The sequence below is a fragment of the Ceratotherium simum genome, chromosome Y, assembly GCF_057802395.1.
Source record: "Ceratotherium simum simum isolate JZ-2026a chromosome Y, ASM5780239v1, whole genome shotgun sequence".
Lineage (NCBI taxonomy): Eukaryota > Metazoa > Chordata > Mammalia > Perissodactyla > Rhinocerotidae > Ceratotherium > Ceratotherium simum.
The window spans coordinates 795,213-811,196 of record NC_141941.1 but is presented as its reverse complement, the minus strand read 5'-3'; the positions used below and the strand labels follow the sequence as shown (position 1 = coordinate 811,196).

The window sequence follows — 15,984 nt, the reverse complement described above, 5'->3', positions numbered from 1 at the left end:
CTGTTAACGTACTAGTCAGAGTTCTCCAGAGAAAGAGAACCAATAGGAAGATTATATATATATGCACAATTCAAATCAACCCTCACCGTGAATGATGTTCTATGAACAGATTAGTGCAAATTTCTGTTTGAGCACCTGTTTCTACTCTCTCAGGTACCTACCCGGGAGCAGAATTGCTGGGTCACGTGGACTGTCTGTGTTTAACTTTCTGGGGAGCCCTTATGCTGACTCCTACCCAGAGCCTCTGCAATCCATGCTATTCTGAGTACGGCCGATGTGCAGACACCGGTACTGACAAAGAGTTCGGATTGTTAGAGTTTCCTAATATCATCCTACTCATACAAACTGTCAAAAAATACAACTCTGCTCCTTTCCTTGTGGTGAGCTCCTAGAAACAGCTTTGCTGGGTCAGTGGGCACATGCGTTTATACAGTCCTTGCTGTTTCTTGCAATTAGGACCCATCGATTTCTGGTGATTGCAGGTTCAACATTAAGCAGTAGAGAAATGAATCATTAAAAAAATGCAAGCACCAACGATTTCCTCTCTATTACTGCTCACAAAGCTCCTGACACCGCATGTGTGGGTTTCACACACCCAGCGATTTTCCAGTTCTTAATAGATGCTGACCAGCTGTCCCACAATTTAACTCAATTCCCATGCTGACTGCCCAGAGTTAGTGCAGAACCCACGGGTTACGGGCTCGGTCGCACTAGACGGCACCCTCAACTTCAGACGCCAGTCTGAAGGTGATGAGGCCAACCTTCTCCATGGACGGTTTTTATGGGGGTCCCGTTATGTAGACACGATTGATGAAACCATTGGCCATTGGTGATTGACCTCAATCCTCATCCTGTACCCCCTCCTTGGAGATGGAGGAGAGGCTGAAAGTTCCCACCCTCTAATCACAGGGTTGGTTCCTCAGATGACCAGCCCCATCCTCCAGGTGTCACCCCATCAGCATAAACTCAGGTAAGACTGAAAGGGGCTTGTTATAAATAACAAGAGGCGCCTTGCTCACCCCTGTCACTCAGGACTTCCCAAAGGTCTTAGGAGCTCTGTGCCAGAAACCAGGAAGAAGACCACATACATATTGCTTATTCCATCCCAATATCGCAACAGTGATGCAATGGGGGAAAGAACTATCAGGGAAGATGAGGGTGATGACTGAGCTGTTAGAGCAAGAAGACCGCAGACAATGTCCAAAAAAAGTTCTAAATCATGGTTATAAAGACAATCTATGTCAATGGAGAAATAACCAGAAGAACTAAAAGCATTGACGAGCGTGGAGGGAAGTTGTTACAGAAATGCAGGAGAGAAGGCTGTCGCTCTCCATCGCAAGCCCATCTGTGTGTTTCAGAGCATTTCTATTGTCAACTTTAAAATGACTCATTTAAATAAAAAGGGGTGCATGAAGAAATATACTTCTCAAAAGTTAAACATGACCGACTTGGTAAAAAGTGCCTCATCCCACAACTAAACAGGAGCACGATTGAGGCCCCTTCAATTACCTGGTGTCACAGGAATCCGGGTAAAGGAGAAATCAGAACAAGTCACCCTGCAAATTATCACCACCCCCCCATGTCAGCTCTGATCCCTTAATATTCAACAGTGGAGCAGCCCATCACCTACAAATTCCTATTATATTGAAAAAGGGGATGTGTGTGTCGGTAAATATAATCGGTGTCAGAGTAGATGTTTGTCAGGGTGAGGATGTGCTGGAGAATCTGCATACTTATGTGCCCGTCTCTGAAGGATGCTCGTGCCCTGCTCACCACCAGGCGAGGATGACACAGATGCCGGGCTGCCCGCCGCGGAAATGTGCCTTATTTATTCAGCACTCCTGCACTCCACGGGGAAAAGCGCCCGTGGCAACTCGGGTGTCGGGAACCATCGGTGCATTTTAAAATCTCTGCATCCACTTAGCGGCTAGATCGACTCCCAGTAGGATGGTGAAGTACAAACGGCGTTTCCATATATTAACGGCCGCGCGCTGGCTTTGCCATCGTGTGGTGTGGACGGACGCTGGGGAGATGAGAGTCTCGGATGAGAGCCCCTCAACGGCAGTAATTACCCAAACGCACATGGTTGTTGCCTGTAAAGAGGGATAGAGATTGGATGATATTAATGGCAGGCAGGACAAGGAATTGGTTCAAATCCGGGGAAGGTGGGAACGATGGCGCGCGGATGCTGCTGCTCGGAAATGAAGGGGTTATCAGCATCTATTGCCCCTCGGCCATGTTAATAAAACACACGTATTTATCAATACCTCCATTGCTATCGTAGGCATTGCTGCTGCGCCTCTGAAAAGCCCACCTTGATCGCACCCAAGAGTTAGAAACGCTTCATTTGCCCCAATGCGTAATGCACCCCACAACATTTGACAGACATTTGTGAAGCATGCACCGTGTCCCGGGCATGATGCTGGATGCTGGGAGGGGCAGCCACGGTCCAGGGAATCACTTACAATCTCCTCTTAATTTTTCACAGGTGAACACAAATGTGTCCATTCCAAGAAGGTGGAGATGCCCGTCTCCGTCCTCCCAATGGGATGGTCCATGACAGTGGGCCTGAGGTAGCAGAGGATTTTGAACGTGGTCATAGGAGAAACCCCCAACTTTGGCCAGTGGGTCCTGCGCCATGGGATCTCACTGATTTCTCTCTCTCCATTAGTACTCACAGGGTATTAATTCTGACCTCAGTATCTGGGGTCCAGAGGAAACACAGCCAAGTGTAGGAAATCCAGTTTTCCTTAAGAACTGCGTTAAAAATGGGAGAAAAGTCCTTGATCAACTAGGATTTCCTGGAAGGTGTGCCCAGTCTGGATCCCATTGCCCCTCAGACCTTGCACACATGTCGACATCTCTGGACGCACGATGATGACCAATGCCCTCACGTTCGACCTGCCTCCTGGAGCTGACCCCTCACCCTGGAACCCGGGGGCCGAGGCCATGAGCACCAATGACCACAGCTGGCCTCCTGAGGTCAGTGTGGTCCTCCTGCACCCTCCTCCTGACTTCAGTAGACTCATCAAGGTGTGGGCAGAGCCACACTTTGTCGTGGGGAATTAATAACGTCTTACATTGAGTGCCCATATTTATATATACGTATAAAGACCCCATATATGTTTGTGTGGGTGTGTTTATGCAATGTATATACGGATGTGTGCGTATATAGATATATAAAATATATAAATTTAAATTGTCTATATAATGCTTTATATATATAAAATATGACATGTACACATATATAGAATATACACATAGACCATATACACTCATGCACCACATAACAACGTTTCCGTCAAAGATGGACCACAGGTGCAATCGTGGTCCCATCAGATTAGTACACACAGCCTAGTTGTGTAGGAGGCTGTACCATCTAGGTTTGTGAAAGTATACTCTATGATGCTCACACAATATATATACACCTATTGCACATATATATATGTATATGTACATGTTATATGTGTGTATGAACATACCATATGCACACACACATATACACATACCGTAACATGCATAGATATATATAGTATATTTATATATGTGGATGCATATGTATATACACCTTATGTATATGCATCATATATTTATATATATCTACATTTATATATGTGTGTGTGCCATATATAGATGTATATGGTATATTGATATATGTGAGTCTATATATATTCTATATGTTGTGTATACACATACCATCTACATATGTACATATATATTTATACGTATGTATACACACATATACTTATATATACACACACCGTAATATGCATAGGTATGTATACAGACGGCATATTTATATATGTGAATGTGTATATACACACATAGTACATATGCATCATATATCTATACATATCTGTATTTATATATGTGTGTTTGCCATATACAGATGTATATGATATATTGATATATGTGAGTCTATATGTACTCTATATGTGTGTATATGCACATACCATCTATATACGTACATATATATGTATGTATACACACATATACGTATATATACACATATGCCCTAATATGCATAGGTGTATATACAGATGGCATATTTAGATATGTGAATGCATATATATACACATAGTACATATGCATCATATATTTATATATCTGTATTTATAAGTGTGTGTACCATATATAGATGTGTATGGTATGTTGGTATATGTGTGTGTGTATATATATACAGTCTATATTTGTGTGTATATACACTTACCACATGTATGTACATATGTAGCTTCCTGTATGTGCACACACACACACATACATATATAGACACACACACACGGAGTCCTTGGTCTGGGGTGGGCATAGCCCCAACAGTCCTGTTCAGAGTGGACACCCATGGAGCCCATGTGAAGGAGATGGACGTCCAGGCTCTCCCCCATGGGAGCCAGGTCACAACCCTGGGCCCTGGACAGCTGACCCTCCCCCATGCAGGTCAACCCTGCCCAGGCTGCAGCCATCTGTGACAAGCGAGTGTCTGGGGTCCATCCTTCCCTCAGGGCCTGGCTCCTGGCCATAGCTCCTCCCCAAAGACACCCCCATGTATCCCACTTCCCGGTTTGCACATCTCCTCTGGTCTCTCAACGAATCCTGGCTTCCCCAAGACTCACCCACAGCGGGAAGCCAATGTGGGGCCCAGCCAGCTCCCTCCTGGACCCTGCAGACACGATCCTGTAGGCATGGAGTGGCACTGCCCCCAGCCTTTTTGCTGTCCCAGCCAAGGCCCCGGTCTTGTCCCTTATAACCAGAACCTCCTCTGCAATTTGCCCATCCAGCCTCCGTCCCCTCCTCCCCCAGCATCATTTTGGACTCTCTCCTCTCTGGTTCCTATTGGCATTACAAACTGTCACCCCATTCAACAACATCTCCCCGTTTTACGTACAAACTCAAAATCCTGCCCTGCTCCTCCTGTATCCCCACTGATCCCCAACAGCACCGACCCCAGGACCTTCCCTTGTGGTCCACCTGCTGCTCTGGTGAGCCCCATGCTTTATAAACGTCCACACTGATGCTCCACGATGAGTCTGCGGTAAACACGCCCAACTGATGCCCGAATGCATTCACGTGACTCTACAAACGAGGGGTTTCTGGCCTCTCCAAATCGACCCGCTTCCCGCCTCATGTTGCAAATCCCCAGCATGCATTTTCTGGGAGTGACCATTTGAGACTAAAACTCCAAAAATGGGAAGAAAGACAGGATCGGATTAGTGTTTCAAGCCTGTTCACGTCCCATTCTTCCACAGCCTTTGTTTTTCTTGGAGGGATTTGTCATAGGCTGAATCGTGTCCCTCAAATTCACATGTTGGATGCCTGATCCCAGGACCTCAGGATGTCACTGTACGTGGAGATTGGTCTCTAAAGAGGTGATGCAGGTAAACTGAGGTCACTAGGGTGGGTCCTGATCCAATAGGACTGGTGCCCTTATGAGAAGAGGAGATGAGGACACAGACACACACAGAGGGACGACCACGTGAGGACACGGGGAGAAGACGGGGTCTACACGCCAAGGAGAGAGGCCTCGGGAGGAACCAGCCCTGTGACACCTGGAACGTGGATTCCAGCCTCCAGGACGAGGAAAGATAAATGTCTGTTGTCTAAGCCCCCAGTCTGTGGTCTTTTATTATGGCCGTCCTAGCACAACGATACAGGGTGCCCATCATTATTTTAGATGTGATTACAGACAAATATTGACTAAGGTTGATTTCCCATCATACACGATCTTCATGAAATTTGAACATAATTTCATAGATCTTGGCTCTTCGACAGGATCCTGTAGGTGTACAAGACACAGATTTGGATTCACCAGATGAATGAAGCAGAACTGAGAGAAATTCAGCGGTAGAACTTACTCATTGGAAGGGGAAAATGGCTTTAATGATATCGATGTCTTTAGATGTACATCAACAGATAGGTGTATAAATAACTTTATATCTTCATACACGTGCATATAAAGATAGATGATGTTAGATATACCTACATATGTTAATATATAATTATATCTTTATATATATTTATATGTATATATTCTATATATTCTCTACCTATATATATTTATATGTATCTTATATACGCATATACGGATATGTGACTGGGGATGCACATAATATACACATTATTTCACTAAATATAACAGAAATACATTTACTTATGTGCAACAGCAAAATTCTCTGGTCCAGGCAATGACTAGAAACATATGACATTTCCTGGAAAAAATGTTCACTCCTTAATTTTCTCATCTGTGAAATCAAAGTATCAATGGATAGAGATTGGGCATCGAAACAACCAATATAAGCAAATTATTTGATTTCCTGCATCTCAGCCCATCTCAGAACCCAGGTAGGAAAGCAATGAATGAGGGAGACACAGATGGAGGGCGGTTCATGGAAGACCATCGTCCCATCACCTGTCGCCAGCTCATCACGTCCCTTCCTTCCCCCCATGTGGATATGTGGCCATGTTATTGAAAACAAAAATCAGAAGTTGTGGTATTTATGTACAATGGAATACTACTCAGCCATAAAAAAGACAAAATCGTCCCCTTTGCAACACCATGGATGGACCTTGAAGGCATGATGCCAAGCGAAATAAGCCAGACAAAGACAAACACTCCATGATTTCACTCATATGTGGAAGATAAACAAACATATGGACAAAGAGAACATATTAGTCGTTACCAGAGGGGAAGGGGATTGGCGGAGGGTGAAAGGGGTAAAGGGGCACGTTTATATGGTGATGGATAAAAACTAGACTATTGGTGGTGAGCATGATGCAGTCTACACAGAAATTGATAAATAATAATGTACACCCAAAATTATGCTACGTTATAAACGTTTATGATTTCAATAAAATATTTGACAAAAAGTGCAAACTCCCAAAATATTTAACCATTTCGTTCAAACAACTAAAGTTGCTTGATTAAAAGGTTTGCCAGTTTTAAAAGGGTTTGAAAGCAGCCACAGGGCAGTTTGGCAGAGTTTGAAGTCAGATCCCCCCTCCCTCCCCAAACCCAGGGTCCAGAGCCCATGGGGCAGGGGTGGTCACGGCCTCGCCTCCTGGCTGCAGAGCCTGCGGCCTCCCTGGGTGCATCTTGGATAAGGTGACCTCTCATGTGGCTTTATATGTCCCCCAGCTCAGAGCCCACTCCCTACTCTCCGATTAGTTTGGAAACATGCTAAAAAACAGAGCCATGGCAGTTCTGGGAATCATTACTCGGCCCCATAATCACCGGCAAAGGGTCCCCCAAGCCCCAGGAAGTCTTCATAGGGAAGCCACAGGTCCGGCGTGCAGAACCCACCTCCATTTGGACAGGTGAATCTCTAGGAGGGACCGTCTCCCTGACGTTGATGGGGGGCCCCTGAGAGTCTTTATCTCCCTCCCCATTCTCCCCCTGGCCCCTCCTGTGTGGTCATCACTATCTCGGCAGGAACAAGTGCCCAGGCCCCATGCATGGTCTCCTCATTTGCACAACAGGCTTTAACCAGCCACCAACGTGCTGGAGGTAAGAAGCAATCACGGATCTGTCTAAACAGGCCCAGCCCAGATGGACCCAGCCCTCGTCGGACCCTCAGGAGAACAGAGCCAATGCCCCCAGCCCCCCGTGAGGGGAGCAGAAGGCCCAGGGAGGGTGTCTCTGCCATTCCGTCTCCAGTTCAGAGGATCCTCAGTCCTACGGTTCCCAGCTGAAATCCGAGACTCTCGGTTACATTTGCTCATCAGACGGACAAGGGATAATGGCTTTGGCATGTCCATCCTGAAGACTGAGTGGGATAGACTTATGCTAAGGGTGGTTTCCCTCCTCTCCTCTGATATCCCGAGCACCAGGCCCTAGTTCAGCTGACAGATTTGCTTTGTGGGTTTTTCTCTCTCCCCTCCCAGTGTCTCCTACGGGTTTGCTCCACGTTGTAAGCAGTGAGCTGCCTGGCCTCACTCGCTTCCCTTCTTTACCCTCCTTCTCCTCTCCATGCTCACAGCACAGCGGACGGGGATGGTGATCAAGGAGGATCAACCTCAAGGAAATCAAGCAAGATGAACTTCAAGGAAACGTCAAGTCAAGGAAGATGAACCTCAAGGAAACGTCAAGTCAAGGAAGATGAACCTCAAAGAAATGTCAAGTCAAGGAAGATGAACCTCAGCACAATGGGGCAGGTGGCACAGGCTGAGGGCTCCAGTGGAAGAAGCAGCATGGGGCTGGGCAGAGAAGGATGAAGGGATCCTGGAACATTCCAGAAAAACAAAGCCAATACAGCGAACCCTGGGAGGAGCCGGCAGCCAGTGAGGTGGGGAGGGAGGAAGAAGAAAGAGAGACGGCTGGAATTCCTACCGGCAAATGGTCCCTATCCTTGAAGGCCGTGCACTAACTAGAACTTCCACCTGCAGGCACCATCTCCCTTTCTCCGGAAGGATCCATGGATCTTCACTTCCCAGCCCCACATCTGCGGCCCCAGCCACGGGCACAGACCACACCCTGAGGACAGGCAGATTTAGCCTAGGAACCAACTCGGTATGGTTGGATCAAATGAGTAAATTCCTGCAGAGATCTGTGGACATGCCCAGCACCTAACGAAGGACACACGTGTGTTTCATAAAAGGGACAGAAGACTATGTCATTGCGGGATCCAGAGTCCATCACCTCAGGGTTGCAAAGCATCTGGGCTCCGCACACTCTCTCGAGGGCCCACCAGGACCCGATCCTGTTGCCAAAAGCAGAAATTGGCTTGAAAACACACCTCTTGTTGTTGTTCTTCCTACCTCCGACTCTTCTCCCCAATCCTTCTCAGAGCCTCCTGGAACCACTTCCCAGATAAACTAACTGCACCAAGACAATCACAGTAAAACCAAATCAGAAATGCCATCCTAGGTGGGGCGGCTCCAAGCACAGCTGCGAGACTCGCAGTCTCTCTCCTCCCTCTGTGATAGTCCGGCACGGGGTCACACTGCGCCCGCCTCAGAATCCGGGACCCTTGCACCTGCAGACCCACAGCCCTGGGCCTCCTCGGGGATGGAGAGACTGTCCCCTGAAAGGCAGTCTCTAAACTCCACCCGATTACCTGCAAAACTGTAAGAGTCTCGGATTCACAAATGAGGAATTATCAGCACCCAAGTCCTCTAAGCTGTGTTGTCATTCACATGGTTTTTAGGGCAATTTGCAAGGCGGTGAGGTTTGCAATTCCGTTCTTGGTGAAAGTTTCCATTGTGAGAGCCCGGGAGTCAGAAAGGCAGCTGGACCCCCAAAGGCGTGTCGAAGGTGTGTCGCAGGCATAGCTGCGACAGGCAGATGGAATTTCATGCACAAAGCTGCGCTTCTACAGGCTTGACGGGGAGAAGCAAGAAGCCCTAAACCAGCTCACAGCTGCATCCCCAGTGTCAACATTTCACTAACTGGTAAAGATACAACCGTGCACGACTATCATGCCATAGTCGTTTGTCATGCTGGCTGTCTTTATATTTGCTCTTGCCTTTTAGTGTACCGGGGGAAAAAAAAGAGAAGAAAAAGATGTGCAGGCTGCAAATTCTACTGAAGTGAGTTGTGCATGTGTCTAAGGTGAGGACCAGATTGTCATGAGCCAGCATCTTCTATTCACATCGTCTTCTCTTCCCACTTCCCTTGCATCCGTCCAGCTCCCCATCTCACCCTCACACACTCTTTTATCCGTTACGATTCGGCTCCATTTCCCTTCCCTGTAGGACCATACACATTGCACCTGCCAGGCCAAATGTTAAAATACAGCTCATCTCTCTTTACGCTCCATCCCACAACAAGAGTGACCGAGCAGAGATGAACGGGATCGTGTGGGACAGGAATTTGAAAGTCCAGATCTCCTGTGTCCTCTTGGAGGTTACTTGCAATTCAAGCTCTACATTTTGCTCGAACGTTAAAAAAAAAAAAAAAATACGGCCCCACTAGACTAGGCGTTTAATGAAAACAGAACCCCGTGCTCAGAGACGCAGCCCCACTCAGGCAACGTGCTAATAAGGAGCAGATGGCCCAAGAGGACCTCAACCCTTTTTCTTATTATTGCAGAACGGGCCCCACAAAGGCACTTTGTAACTTGTTTCATAAGGACCCAATTTTGCTCGGCAATAACAGGGCCATTAAATCTGCTTAGAGTGGGGATTACAAGAAAACAGGAATAGTTTATTCCCCGTTCCTCCTGCCTCGGAGCAGAGCACACCCCCACCACCCCTCTGCAAAGATGGTGGAAAGAGAAACGCAGGGAATGGCTACCTCTCACCCACTCCCTGCTCCCACACATCAAACCTAAAATGCGTATTGACTGCAACAAGAGGCTTGTAGGTCCAGATTTGGGGGCCCAGGGGGGCTCACTGATTGTACCATCAGGAGAGCACTGGGCTGGAGGAGGGAGAAAGAAGCCCCATCCCATGGCACTCAGGACCCCTTTGGGAAAATCACCATCTACTCTCCAGCCTCACGTTCCCCTTCTCCAATATGAACCTGTAACCAGGCTTTCCAAGAGGGGGTCTGATTCCCAACCACTATCCTGACACACGGTCCCACTCCTACCCTGTGTTCTGTGACCACTTTGGTCTCCCCCCAGACCCCACCCCACGAGGGTATATCGCTTCAGGACCACGAACGATGAAGGCTTTCTGGAACGAGAAGGAACCTGTGTGCAGATGGTGGAAGCTTAGGCTGAGGACGAGGGTTGTGGGAGGCAGACAGTGGGGTCCCCGAGAAGGACAGACCTAGGCACGGCCGGTGGTTGTCACCCACCTGCTAAGACCAGACAGGAACCCAGGATCCAAAGGAGGGACGGCCAGGGCCTTGGTTCCCCCATGGAGCCCCTGAGTGATTGGGGGTGGTGAGTCGGCTCCAGTAGGAAGAACAGAGAGGTGCCCCAATCATGTCCAGGAGCCACAGACGATCCTGTGCCCAGACAGTGGTGTCCATTGGAGTGACTTCAGTGGTGCCACCCAGGAGCCAGGGACATTTTATGTTATTGTGGTAAAATCCACATAGCACGCCATTCACCATTTCCAAGTGCACAATACATCGGCACTTAGCAGATTCACCACGTTGTGCAACCACCATCTCTATCCAGTTCCAGAACATTCACATCAGCCCAAGGAGACCCCGTATCCATGAGCAGTCACCCTCCATCCCCCTCCCCCAGCCCCTGGCAACCATGAATCCACCTTCTGTCTCTGTGGATTTGCCTGTTCTGGACAATTCATATAAATGGAATCACACACTATGCGGCCCTCTGTGTCTGGTTCTCTCACTGAGCATCACGTGTTCAAGGTCCATCCACATTGTAGCTGTGTCAGTGCTTCTCTCCTGTTCATGGCTGAGTAATATTCCACTGCACGGATGGACCACATTTTGTTCATCCCTTCATTTGTCAATGGACACCTGCGTTGTTTCTGCCTTTGACTATTGTGAATAACGCTGCTATGAACACGTGTGTACAAGGTCTCATTTGAGTCCCCGTTTTCAATTCTCTTGGCTACATACCCAAGAGTGGAATTGCAGGCCACGTGGAAACTCTATGCTTCATTTTTGAGGAACTGCCATATACTGTTTTACACAGTGCGTGTGACATTTTCCATTCCCACCAGCAGTGCACAGGGTTCCAATTTCTCCACTTCCTCACCAACGCTTGTTGTTTTTGCCTTCCATATTTGTTTGCTCTTCAGCCACCCCAGCAGAGGCACAAGGATGACTCCAAACCACAGGAAGAGGTAGGTGCAATTCTGGTCTCGCTGCTGGTCTGCTTCCTTTCATGGGGGCGGTGGCTCTGGTCAGCAGACAGCTGTGCTCCAACGAATGAAGCGAGTCATTGCAGGTCTCGCTGAGAGATGACCTGGGTGACGAGAAGGTGGCAGCCACGCAAAGATCTAGAGGGAGAGCATTTCCAACACTCCTGGTGCAGGAAACAGCTCAGTCACGTTGTAGAAACGTGAGACGTGCAGGGTGGCGCAGCAGAGGAAACACAGGCACAGCTCCCAGGAGGGGCATCCGAGGGGCTCACGTGGCTCCATCAGAATGGCACCCACCTTCTGTTCTGGGGCGCCCTCATCCTTCCACACTCCCGCACTGTGGCTGCTCTTCTCCCACCCACACTTCCCCCCCTGGAGCGAGTGGTCAGGATGGAGGGACTCCAGCTGGATGGGGTCATACAGCAGGATGCTGGGGACAAAGACAGAGGCCTGGGTGTGGGAGGGGAGGGCCGTGGCACCGTCCAGCCACCAGGCATGCACACCTGGAGAAAGGTAAAGTCCCAGGGTTGGCGGTGGGAGGGGCCACCTTTCTTGTGGTCAGCATCCTGAAAGTTTTTGGGAGACCAGAGCAGCTGAGGCCGATGGAAATGGTGGAAGTAACTCTTCAAGACCCCTGTCCTGGGTTGAAGTCTTTCCCCCCAAAATTTGTGTCCACCCAGGACTGGAGAATGGGGCCTTATTAGGAAACAGGGTCTTTGCAGATGTGATTAAGTGAAGGATGGAAATGAGGTCGTCCTGGAGGAGGGAGGCCCTAAATCCAATGACAGGTGTCCTCATCAGAGACAGAAGAGGAGACACAGACACAGAGGAGAAGCCACGTGGAGACGGAGGCAGAGATGGAGGGAGGCGGCCACCAGCCCAGGGACGCCTGGAGCCCCAGAAGCTGGAAGAGGCAGGAAGGACCCTCCCCTGGAGCCTGTGGAGGGAGCACGGCCCTGTGACACCTTCATCTCAGACGTCTGGGTGAATTTCTGTGCTTTTAAGCCCCGCCTCCTTGGTGGTCAACCGTTACAACCATTCCAAGAAACTAATTCAAACGCTGTCCCTTCTGACGTGGCCCACACCCAGGTCACTGCATTGGAACAAATTCTCCACGTGTTCTGAAAAGGCCTGGAAGGAATAAAACTCAGACTGAAAGCCCCCAACACCTCGGACACCCGTCTCTCCTCGTGCAGCCTCCGTTTCTCAGAAGGACCCGCTGTCTCCATCAGTGTCCCCGGCTGAGCCTCCAGGCAGCTCCTGGGAGACCCTCTCCCCTCTCCAGCCGTGAAGACTGTGACCCAGCGTATCAGGTGTCGAAATCTCTGATGACATCTTTGGGGCACTGTTCCCTCCAGGCGTAGGGACCGTTTGGATCTCGGGTCCAGTTATTAGCGTTGGCGTCCAGACGAATCCATCCAGCCTCCCTTCTGCATGCTTTTCAGCTCTGCGTCATTTCCCAGGCTCTTCAATTGTTGATATCATCGTGGGTGCACAGACGTGCCCATCGAGTATTTGTCATCTTCTGTGTTTGAAGCAGGGTTTTCTTCTTGAGCTCTGTCTTCCCGTAATTTGCAAACACCGTGGGTTTCTGACACGGTTCAACTCTGGAAAAACCCTCGGCTTTCGGTCTTTGTTTCAAACCCCAGTTGACTCAAGATTCTGTTCTTTCTCGACCCTCCTTCCTGCTCTGTCGTCACAACCAGGGGACGTGGGCCACCTGCAGCCTTGTGCCCCGTCCTCACCCTCGTCCCCGTCACAGGGGAGAGCTCTGGGGTGTGACAAATAAATCCAGAGGATGTTACATGATCCTCTTTTCTTTTTTAGTTGAAATAAAATTTACATCACATAAAATTAGCGCAATTCGGTGACATTCAGCACATTTACAATGTCGTGCAACCATTATCTCTATCTGGTTCCAAAACACTAATCTCCCCAAAAGGAGACCCCATACCCATTAACAGCTCCTCTCCATCTCCCCCCCAATCCACTTTCTGTCTGTGGATTTCCCTGTTCTGGACACTTTATATAAACGGAATCATGCATTATGTGGCTTTTTGTGTCTGGCTTCTTTCACTGAGCAAAGGTTTACAAAATTCGTCCACGTAATGTCCTGCTTTCCCCTCTCCCTGAGCAAACACACAGAGAGGCTCTGGACGCTGATGGCTTCCCGCATGGGTGAGTCCTGAGAGGTGGACTGCAGGCAGGGCTGGCTCAAGAAAAGGGAGGAAAAGTGAAACAGGCTTTGTGGGGGCTCTGTTCTCTTACCCTCATGCTACCCCAGGAAGTCAGAGCCTCGCAGGGGAACGCCAACCCCAATTCCTGGGTGTCGGGTGTCCCCAAGCTCTCTCTCCTCCACCACACTCATCCATTCCTCGACCTCTGGGGGAAAAGAACTCAGGGAAACCTAACTCTCCACATCCCAAGATGACCCACAGGGGAACTAAGGAGGGTGTCAGGCATGGGAACGGCTTCAGGGTGAATAACTCAATATGGATTGTGAACCGATCCTGGGAACGTACCAGAATACACACCGGACTGTGAGTGCATCTGTTGTTCACAGAGGGGAGTTTTGCTGTATTCTTACTGAACCATGATGCAGACAGACCCCCCCTACTGTCAACACTGTCATGTAATTTGCTTTTTGAGATTCCATCTCATGTCCACTCCTCTTTTTTTTTTTTTTCATTGTGAAAGTTTTAGATTTAGTTACATGAAAGTTGAGAAGACTGGGATAGACTCAAAAGTCAGTATTCACTTTTGTATTTATGAACACAGAGTAGATGCCAGTTTATAGAATATAGCCAATAACATTACAAACAAACCGAACAGCAACATTAACTATATTCTCAGCAAAACAGTAATTAATGACATTTCTCCAAAAACCAACATAGTTCCAAGTTCAACAGTAAAAAGAAAAAATATCACCAGCAGTTGCTACTTTAGAGCTCAAGACACTGTTTTGTAAAGAATTTGATGTCTATAGTTTGGTTCTCTGTTTCAGAGCATGAATTGTTTCTCAGGTGAAAAACGTGGGGTGGCGGAGTTGTGTCTGTGTGTGTTAGGGGAGAACCCAGGGTGGAAAAATACCGGGGAGTAACAAGAGGTTCATTTCTCTGGTCAGACAACCAAGCGAGGAGGTAGTTATTCTGAGAACTTCTCAAATAGAGAATATTGTACTGATCTACTGAGAGTTGGGGAAGTAGCAGGAGCTTCTTTGTGAGACTGAAGACAGCAACAGGAATATCTCTCCTCCAGGGAAGTCAGGACCAGGGTGTCAGTGCGGCTTGACCGTGGCTCTTTTCTGATGCTAGAACTTTATAAGTATCTTGTTACATCACCACACATGGCAACCCCATGCAACCCTGAGTCCCATCATCACTGCTGTTGAGTTTTTTCATTCGGTACTGACGTATTTCTCTTACCAGTGTGTAAAAGGCATCTTCAACACCCTGTCTGGTCTTGGCTGAGGTTTCAGTGAATGGAATCCCATAACCCTTGGCCAGTTCATGGGCTTGTTTTGTGTCAACTGTCCTTGTTGGCAAATCACACTTGTTTCCTACTGGCACCATAGGTACATCATCTGAGTCTTTTACTCGCTTAATCTGTTCCCTGTAGAGGTTAATGTCTGCGAAGGACTTGCTATTATTGACGGCAAATACACAGAGGAAGCCTTCTCCTGTCCTCATGTATTGGTCTCTCATGGCACTGTACTCCTCTTGTCCAGCTGTATCCAGTATGTCCAACAGACAGGTTTCACCATCTATAACCACCTGTTTTCGGTAAGAATCCCCTATGGTGGGATCATATTCATCAACAACGTGGTTCTGGATTAGCTGGATTGTCAGTGCGCTTTTCCCAACACCACCTCCTCCAACCACCACCAGTTTGTACTCAGTCATTTCACACCAGCAAGATCCTCAAGCTCCACCGCCTCCGCTTCGTACGGATTTAGGACCACGGCCGCGAAGAATGTTGGAGACCCCGGAACCGCCATGAACAGCCCCCACCAGGGCCACTCCTCTTTCTAAAAGGGTTTGTGGTTGGGCAGTTCCTGAAAGAGCTAAACATAGTCTTACCGTGTGACCCAGCAATTCCACCCCCAGGTATGTACTCAAAAGAATTGAAGACTGGTGTTCAAACAGATACTTGTATGTGAACATTCATAGCAGCATTATTCACGACAGCCGAAAGGTGGAAGCAACCCAAGTGTCCATTGATGGAGGAATGAATAAACAGAATGTGGTCCACCCGTACAGTGGAATA

The 15,984-nt window shown here is 48.3% G+C and overlaps 1 pseudogene; it reads right to left on the bottom strand.

Moving 5' to 3' along the window:
- Positions 1 to 14,465: 14,465 nt before the first annotated feature.
- LOC147911592 (GTPase NRas pseudogene) lies at positions 14,466 to 15,641 on the bottom strand (annotated as a pseudogene).
- Positions 15,642 to 15,984: the final 343 nt, after the last annotated feature.